Consider the following 10,014-nt stretch of genomic DNA (forward strand, 5'->3'; position numbering starts at 1 on the left):
GCACACTCAGAACTGAAGGGAAAAAAAAAAAAAAAAAAAAAATTTTTCAGCAGACTTCTTTTTTCTCTCCTTTCTCTGCCAATTAATTTAACCCTTTGTGGGCCGGTCAAACTGTTATGGTTCTCAATGGCAAGAGAACATAGCCCAGCATACATAGGAACTAGCTCTTGGAAGGATGGAAACTTAAACTGACCATGAACTAAACCTGCCGCACAACTAACAGTAGCCGGGTAGCGTAGCCTGCGTTTTATCCCTAGACGCCCAGCGCCGGCCGGAGGACTAACTAATCCTGGCAGAGGAAAATATAGTCCTGGCTCACCTCTAGAGAAATTTCCCCGAAAGGCAGACAGTGGCCCCCACATATATTGGCGGTGATTTAAGATGAAAATGACAAACGTAGTATGAAAATAGGTTTAGCAAAATCGAGGTCCGCTTACTAGATAGCAGGAAGACAGAAAGGGTACTTTCATGGTCAGCTGAAAACCCTATCAATACACCATCCTGAAATTACTTTAAGACTCTAGTATTAACTCATAACATCAGAGTGGCAATTTCAGATCACAAGAGCTTTCCAGACACAGAAACGAAACTGCAGCTGTGAACTGGAACAAAATGCAAAAAACAAACAAGGACAAAAGTCCGACTTAGCTGGAAGTTGTCTGGTAGCAGGAACATGCACAGAAAGGCTACTGATTACAATGTTGACCGGCATGGAAGTGACAGAGGAGCAAGGTTAAATAGCGACTCCCACATCCTGATGGGAACAGGTGAACAGAGGGGATGATGCACACAAGTTCAATTCCACCAGTGGCCACCGGGGGAGCCCAAAATCCAATTTCACAACACCGGTAATTGTATTTCCAGGAATCCATCCTGACAGCACCATTGGAGGACGTCCTTTTTACCCTCAGTGGGACAGGAACAACAAGCGGTTAAAAGGACCCTCCCCACTCCACCCACCAGTGATTTTCTAAGTACCACATCTGGATGGATGCAAAGAGAGAGTTTATTAACAGTCATATACCAATGTTACATCACATTTAGTCAATAGTATAAACTTGCAGAGGGAGGGAACTAGTAGTGCTGTCAGGATGGATTCCTGGAAATAATTACTGGTAAGACTAATTACCGTTTTCCAGTTCACCATCCTGACAGCACCATTGGAGAAATACCAAAGGATGTTAAACTAGGGTTGGACTACTGCATGTAATACTTTTCTACCAAAAGCTAACTGATCTGATGAAACATCTAATTTATAGTGTCTAGCAAAGGTAGAAAGACTGGTCCAAGTCGCCGACCTACAAATTTGCTCAGCTGAGGCTCCCCCTTTCTCCGCCCATGATGTAGACATAGCTCGGGTTGAATGGGCTCTAAGAATATCCGGGGGATCTTTCCCTTGGTCTGTATATGCTAGGTTTATCATGGTTTTGATTCACCTAGCAATGGTTGATTTTGCTGCCTTGCTACCTCTATTTGGACCCCCGTACTGTATGAACAAGTTAGTGTCTCGTCGCCAACCTTCCGTCGCCCCCAGGTATTTTAGAACAGTCTCCCTAACGTCAAGGTTATGGTAGACCCCTTCCTTTGTGTTTCTAGGGTGTTGGCGGAATGAGGGAAGGATTATCTCCTGATTTATATTTGTTGAAGACACTACCTTGGGGAGGAAGGCTGGGTTAAGTCTTAAGACTATCCTGTCGTCAAAGATCTGAAGATATGGGTCCTGAGTAGAAAGAGCCTGCATCTCCCCCAATCTTTTAGCTGACGTGATAGCAATCAGAAAGGCAGTTTTAAAGGAGAGATTGGCTATGCCCATATCTTCTGATAATAAGTACGGGTTTTTACACAGGGCATTAAGGACCAGGTTTAGGTCCCAAGGAGGAGTTGATTTTCTCACAAGTGGTCTCATTCTCTGCGTGGCCCTGGAGAATCTTGCTATCCAAGGATGGGAGGCTAGTGACGTATCAAAAAAGACTCTAAGTGCTGAAATCTGTACTTTTAAGGTACTAGGCCGGAGGCCCTTCTCAAAACCGAGTTGCAGGAAGTCGAGGATTCTGGGAATGTCAGGTTTTGAAGTATCCACAGAAACCTCTCCCAGAAAGGAACAATACCGCTTCCAGATTTTGTTATAAATCGCTGAAGTCACCGGCTTTCTGCTTGCCTGGAGTGTGGTAATGACTTCTTCTGACAGGCCTCTGGATCTTAGGGTTTGCCGTTCAGGATCCAAGCAGACAGGTGAAGAGAGTCTGGGTCTTCGTGGAACACCGGCCCCTGTAGTAGAAGGTCCTGCCTGTTCGGTAATAAGATTGGTCTCTCTGCTGACATTCTGGATAGTAGAGAGAACCAGCTCCTTTTTGGCCAAAAAGGAACCACCAGGATTACGGTTGCTCTCTCGTCTCATATCTTCCTGAGTGTCTTCGGTATCAGAGGAAGAGGCGGAAATGCGTACAGGAGACATTCTCCCCAATACTGAGACAAGGCGTCTACTGCAGTGGCTCCGTCTAGAGGATTGAGAGAGAAAAATGCCCTGGTCTTTGTATTTGACCTGGTGGCAAAAAGATCCACCTGAGGTTTTCCCTATTCCTGGCACAGACTGCTGAATATTTCTGGGTTCAGTTCCCATTCTCTGGGATGTACAGACGTTCTGCTCAAGAAGTCTGCTACTTGATTCTTGGCGCCTTCCAGGTGAACTGCCGAGATGGATTTGACAGATTTCTCCACCCATCTGAAAATCTGGTCTGCTAGGTGTTGCAGCGGTGGATGTTTCGGACCTCCTTGGTGTCTTAGAAATGCCACTGCTGTGACATTGTCGGACAGTATCCTTACGTGTCTGCCCCTGACCTGTGACTGGGCCTGGTATAACACCTTCCTGATCGCATACAGCTCCCTGAAGTTTGACGACCTTGCGGCAATCTGAGGAGTCCATTCTCCCTGGTAATATGTCCTTTCTATATGTCCACTCCATCCGAATTGACTGGCGTCTGTGGTAACCGTAACACAGGGATCGAGGATCCATGGAACTCCCTCTTTTAGGTTTTTCGGTGTGGTCCACCAGGTTAGGGATCTCTTTACTGACAGACACAATCATCTTCTTGTCTAGGGAACTCTGTTTCCTGTTCCAAGATTTGCATGCATGCCGTCATAAAGCCCAGAATCCTCATTGCCTCTCTTATGGAGGGGGTACTCCTCCTGAATTGATGTATGTGCCTGATCAAGGCCTCCTGTCTGTCTTCTGGTAAAAAAGATGTTCTGACGTTGGAGTCTAATATGACCCCGAAAAATTTAATTCTGGAATTTGGGACCAGGCAAGATTTCTTCCAATTCACAATCCACCCCAGGTCCTAAAGGATGGATAGTGTGAAGCTGCAGTCTATTTTGAGAAGTTTCTCTGATCTTGCCATTATCAGAAAGTCGTCCAGATATGGCACTATGGTCACATTCTGGTTCCTTAGATAGGCCACAACTTCTGACATTAGTTTGGTGAATATTCTGGGCGCCGAAGCAAGCCCGAAGGGGAGATATCTGAACTGGAAGTGATACATTATTCCCTTGTTCATTAGGGCAAATCTCAGAAACTTTTGGTAGGTAGTGTGTATTGGGACATGGTAGTATGCATTGCTTAGATCTAAGGTGCACATCACCATGTCCTTGTCTATGAGAGGCGTTGTGGACTTTATAGATTCCATCCTGAATCCACCTGTTTAGGGGTTTTAAATTTATAATCGTTCGGGAGTCCCCCGACGTTTTTTTTATTGAAAATAAGTAATGGCCCTTGCCTCTTTCTGAGATGGGTACTGGGATTATTACATCTAACTCTATCAACTCTTGGATGTTTGTCCACATAGAGGGGTCTGAGAGCGGCCAGGGTCGAGTTACAACAAATCTTTCTGGGGGACTGCTGGAGAACTCTAGCTTGTACCCCTGAGCAATTACCTGTAGAATCCAAGGATTTTGGGATACTTTCTGACAACCCCCTAGAAATTTTTGTAACCGACCACCCACCTTGATGTCATTTATTCGGCTTTCCTGCACCTGCACTTGGGAAGATGGAGTCTCTACCCTTTCCACCCTTGGGATAAGGCCACCTCCCTTTCCCACTGTAGTCTGTCTTCTGACTAGGTCGGGATCTATGAAAGGGCTGGTACTTTTTTGTATTTTCCTCAGGGAGCCCCTTCTTTTTATCTGAGGCTTTTTCTAAGATGTCATCTAGAAAAGGAAGAAGGAATATAAACCAGCTCACCCGTGATGCAAGAGCAAAACCTCGGGAGCACGGACCCGCTGTATCCAGGCGTATAAAATCCAAAAAAGAAAGAAATGTCCAGCTTCACCGAGTCCGTAAAAAAGAGTTTTCTTTATTCACAAACTTTAAACATGGAGGATACAGACTTCAGCACAACCATATGGGTAAGAATCTCAACGCGTTTGATATATTTGGTTGTGCTGAAGTCTGTATCCTCCATGTTTAAAGTTTGTGAATAAAGAAAACTCTTTTTTACGGACTCGGTGAAGCTGGACATTTCTTTCTTTTTTGCATCTAGAATAGGCCCAAATACTTTATTCCCTGAGAATGGGATTCCGCACAATTTATTTTTTGATTGGATATCCCCCGACCAAGTCTTTAGCCAGATAGCTCTTCTGGCCGCGTTGGATAAGGACTCGCTTCTGGCGGTGAAGCGTACAGATTCTGCTGAAGCGTCTGCCATAAAGCCTGTTGCGAGCTTAAGTAACAGTAGACATTTGAGAATAACATCTCTGGAAGTCTTAGCTTTGAGATGTTCCTCCAAATCATCTATCCATAGATGCATTGATCGGGTTACCGATATTGCAGCTATATTGGCCCGTATTAATGCTGTGGAGGATTCCCAAGTTCTCCTGAGCAGTCCATCTGCTTTGCGATCCATTGGATCCTTTAAAGCGGAGGAGTCCTCACATGGAATTGAGGTCTTCTTCACCACTTTTGCCAACGGAACGTCAATCTTGGGAACTTCATCCCACACTTTAATGTCCTCTGGATTATAAGGCAAACGGAGTCTGAAATCTCTGGGTACTACTAGTCTCTTCTCCGCTTCTTGCCATTCTTCTAGAATCATGGAACGGATGTGATTGTTGACTGGAAAAACCTTTGTGACCTGGGCATGTAATCCACCAAACATTTCATCCTGGATCGAGGTCTCCTCTGGCGTGTCCTGTAACTGCATGGTGTTACGAACTGCATGAAGAAGCTCATCTGTATCTGCCGCCGAGAAGAGATATCTCTTCCCTCTGCCCAATGATCCGTCTCTTTCCTCCTGGTCTGAATCTTCCGAAATCTCTCCTTCGGAAGAGGGACTAGACTCTCTTGGCCTTTTCCATGATGTTTGCGGTTCCGACTGGCTTCTCTGGGGAAGATTCAAGCTTGAGATGGATGCCTGAAACTCTTGACGAATCATTGTCCTCATACTGGCTAATAATGCAGTCTGTTCATCACCCACAATTTTAGATGTGCACGACTTGCATAGCGGCTTCCGCCAATTTTCCAGAAATTTAGCAGCACATATCGGGCATTTATTTTTCCCTGATTTTTTCCTTTCGGATGTGGGGATAGGAGGCTCTGCCTAGGATAGATAGGAATACATAGATACACCTTGTGGATAGGGAAGTAGGGGGAGGGGTGAGCATTGTGGTATGGCTTAGTATAGCCTACTCACGTGCCCCTGAAGCTGGTCAGTCCCCTCAGGTCTGGCTGTTTCCTCCATAGTGAGGACAATTTACCATATAGCCGAGTGCTCCTTTTGTCAGGATGGCCGCCGGCATAAAGGCCCCCATAAGACGTTTATATAGGATTTACCTGGTTGATCCTGCCCTCCTTACCGCCGCTGCGGTTTACCGTGCTGCCCTGCCCTGAGGCCGGCGCTGCTGCCGGCACCATTCTCCCACGCTGCCGCCATCGCTGCCGCGACCGGAAGTGACGCGGCCGTCGCGGCTGGAAGTGACACGGCCGCTGTACCCGGAAGCCACCTGGAAGCTGATGGGGAACGCTACGGCCGCATGCTGGAACCGTCCGCTGTTGAAAGCAGCCCCCGCACTCACCCCCCGGCAGAAAGCGACCGGACCGAGAGCCCCCTGAGCGGAGGAGACGGACCCGACCCCAGGAGCAGCGCTGCTCTGGGGAGGCTGAGGGACCCCCCATAGCAGGTATCAGCCGCAGATATCTTGCGTCAGGGAAGGGAAAGGCTGGACCCCCCCGATCCCCACCATCTGCACAGCACCGCTGGAGGAAAAGCTTGCCTTTCCTATCCACAGTGGGACAGGAAAAACACTGGTGGGTGGAGTGGGGAGGGTCCTTTTAACCGCTTGTTGTTCCTGTCCCACTGAGGATAAGAAGGACGTCCTCCAATGGTGCTGTCAGGATGGTGAACTGGAAAAAAACATTCTATGGGGCAACACAGCTTTTCCTGCAGTCAGCTGTGGAGTAGGCAGTGTTGCACGTGCTGATGGTGGAAAAGGTTCTACAGCACCTAAAAGGTGTGATCGCTGCGGTGGCAAGTCGTACGTGTAGGCTTATCATGTGTGGGAGTACTTTTGCACGTTGCTGCCAGACAATTCTTTAGCACTCTGCAGGCTCTGCAAGAGGAAAATAAGCCGAGGATAGTCCTGGCTCTTATAGACTAGGAATTACGGCTCTCAATCAGCACATGAAGCGACATCACCTGCTCATTTGGCAGAAGTTAAGCCAGGATTCAGAACAAGTCTTGAGTTGTCCTCCTTCCCCTTCTTGCTACTCTTGTCTTGCTGTCAGCCAAACCGCACCTTTAGATAGCAGCTGTTTGGTGTCATCCTCACCACCATTATCATGTCATCCTCCTCTACTGTGTGTCATAGTCCAAGTACATCTCCTCCTCCTTCTCTGTTGAAACAGCAAATATCCATTGCCAATTGTGTATCGAGGAAACAACTGTACGCTCCCAGTCATCCGCTGGTTTACCGACTAACGTGAACTGTAGTCAAGTTACTGGTGGTGCAGTGATTTTGCTGCCTGTCAAATTATGGCATGCGCACAGCCTCACTTGAAGATACTAAGCCACTTTCTTGCAAGAAGCTTTCTGTTTTCCAAGGAAAATGTAGGCCGCTCTCTGTACTTGTATTTGAGTTCCAAGGTGCACTGCACTGTAGATACCTGGAGCAGCAACTATGGCCAGGGATAATACATGAGCTTCACAGTTCACTTTAACGTTTTCACTGCATCTGGGACAAATGGTAAGACCTCCGTGACTGGGACCTACTCCTGTTTACACCGCCAGGTAGCGGTTATCTGTCTCCTCCAACAAAGAACATGGTTGATTCCACACAGAGTCCTCACATATTTTTTATGTGTTTTTTGCACTTTTTTTCGGGGTGAAGTTGGGCCCATTCTGTCTTGTAAACTGTGGTGTCTGTTCACATGAGATGTATTTGGATAGCGCTGGGCAGCCCACCTGATCTAATAGGAGGGTGTCACTACTAGGCTGTTAACCTGGATGCTGTGCATTTCCATTGTGTGAACAGCACCACATACAAGTCTCTATTGTGCAGTAATATGCCAAGCAGCCGCCCCCTCCATTGGGATTGGTAGGTTCTGAGTGGCTGCCTCATTGGTATTTCTGCACCTGTTTAGCTGCCATCTTAACTACATGGGTCTACTGCATCCTGATAGTGCATTTGTTTGGAGGCCTGGGCAGGTAAACATCTCTGCCTTTTTGCTAGTATTTTATGAATTTTTGGAGGATCTTTAAGTCCTCTTTTTGTGCTATATTTATTTATGGAAGTTTTCCAATAAAGTAAAATACAGTGTAACAATGGTTCTCATAGTACAACACAGAAAAATATAACAGTAGAGAATAGTGTAATTACACACAAAGTAGTAAGTAGTCAGTTGCAGATCTTCCCGCTACCTTCTCCTGGATGTCCCAGCAATCTATTGCGCTCCCAATAGAGACCCGATGGATAAGCGAGGGGGAGGGGTGTGTCTATATGTAAAATCATCCTTAAAACCCATCCCGCGTGATAATATAGGTGAATCTAATGAAAATGTAGAGTCCCTGTGGGTGGAGATAAGGGGAGGGGGAAAAATAATAAATTACTGATAGGGGTTTGTTATAAGTCTCCAAAAATAATGGAAGCAACAGAGAATATACTCGTAAAGCAAATAGATGAAGCTGCGACTCAAGGAGAAGTCATTATTATGGGGGACTTCAACTACCCTGAAATAGATTGGGGAACAGAAACCTGCAGTTCCAGCAAAGGTAATCGGTTTTTGACAACTATGAGAGACAATTACCTTTCACAACTGGTTCAGGACCCAACAAGAAGGGGGGCACTGCTAGACCTAATATTAACCAACGGGCCAGACCGCATAGCAAATATAAGGGTTGGGGGTCACTTGGGGAATAGTGATCACAAAATAATAAGTTTTCATCTTCTTTTAATAAGATGTGTAGCAGAGGGGTGACAAGGACACTAAACTTCAGGAGGGCAAATTTCCAACGGATGAGAGAGGATCTTGGTGCAATTAACTGGGACGATATCCTGAGACATAAAAATACACAAAGAAAATGGGAGACGTTTATTAGCATCCTGGATAGGACCTGTGCACAGTATATACCGCATGGGAATAAACATACTAGAAATAGGAGGAAACCAATATGGCTAAATAGAGCTGTAAGGGGCGCAATAAGTGACAAAAAGAAAGCATTTAGAGAATTAAAGGAAGTAGGTAGTGATGAGGCACTAAATAAATACAGAAAATTAAATAAATTCTGTAAAAAGCAAATCAAGGCAGCTAAGATTGAGACAGAGAGACTCATTGCTAGAGAGAGCAAAAATAACCCCAAAATATTCTTTAACTACGTAAATAGTAAGAAACTAAAAAATGATAGTGTTGACCCCCTTAAAAATAGTCTGGGTGAAATGGTGGATGAGGATGAGGAAAAAGCCAATATGCTAAATGACTTTTTTCATCAGTATTTACACAAGAAAATCCCATGGCAGACAAAATGACTAGTGATAAAAATTCCCAATTAAGTGTCACCTGCTTAACCCAGCAGGAAGTACGGTGGCGTCTAAAAATCACAAAAATTGACAAATCTCCGGGCCCGGATGGGATACACCACAAAGTACTGCAGGAATTAAGTACAGTCATTGATAGACCTTTATTTTTAATCTTTAAAGACTCAATAATAACAGGGTCTGTACCACAGGACTGGCGTATAGCAAATGTGGTGCCAATATTCAAAAAGGGGACAAAAACTGAACTCAGTGATTATAGGCCAGTAAGCTTAACCTCTACTGTGGGTAAAATCCTGGAGGGCATTCTAAGGGATGCTATACTGGAGTATCTGAAGAGGAATAACCTCATGACCCAGTATCAGCACGGGTTTACTAGGGACCGTTCCTGTCAGACTAATCTCATCAATTTCTATGAAGAGGTAAGTTCTGGACTGGACCAAGGGAACGCAGTGGACGTAGTGTATATGGACTTTTCAAAAGCTTTTGATACGGTGCCACACAAAAGGTTGATACATAAAATGAGAATATTGGGGATAGAGGAAAATATGTGTAAGTGGGTTAAGAGCTGGCTCAGGGATAGGAAACAAAGGGTGGTTATTAATGGAGCGCACTCGGACTGGTTCGCGGTTAGCAGTGGAGTACCACAGGGGTCAGTATTGGGCCCTCTTCTTTTAACATATTCATTAATGACCTTGTAGGGGGCATGCAGAGCAGAATTTCAATATTGGCAGATGACACTAAACTCTGCAGGGTAATCAATACAGAGGAGGACAATTTTATATTACAGGATGATTTATGTAAACTAGAAGCTTGGGCTGATAAATGGCAAATGAGCTTTAATGGGGATAAATGTAAGGTCATGTGTAGCGCCCCCACTGCCGCAGGGCCGAGGGGTACCCGGTACCGGGCCTCTGAGTCTCTGCTCTGGGGTTGTCACGGTGGCTAGACCCGGTCCGTGACCCTGCTGAGGGGCGCCCAATAATAGGTGTGGAT

The sequence above is a fragment of the Ranitomeya variabilis genome, chromosome 4 (genome assembly GCF_051348905.1).
Source record: "Ranitomeya variabilis isolate aRanVar5 chromosome 4, aRanVar5.hap1, whole genome shotgun sequence".
Taxonomy (NCBI): domain Eukaryota; kingdom Metazoa; phylum Chordata; class Amphibia; order Anura; family Dendrobatidae; genus Ranitomeya; species Ranitomeya variabilis.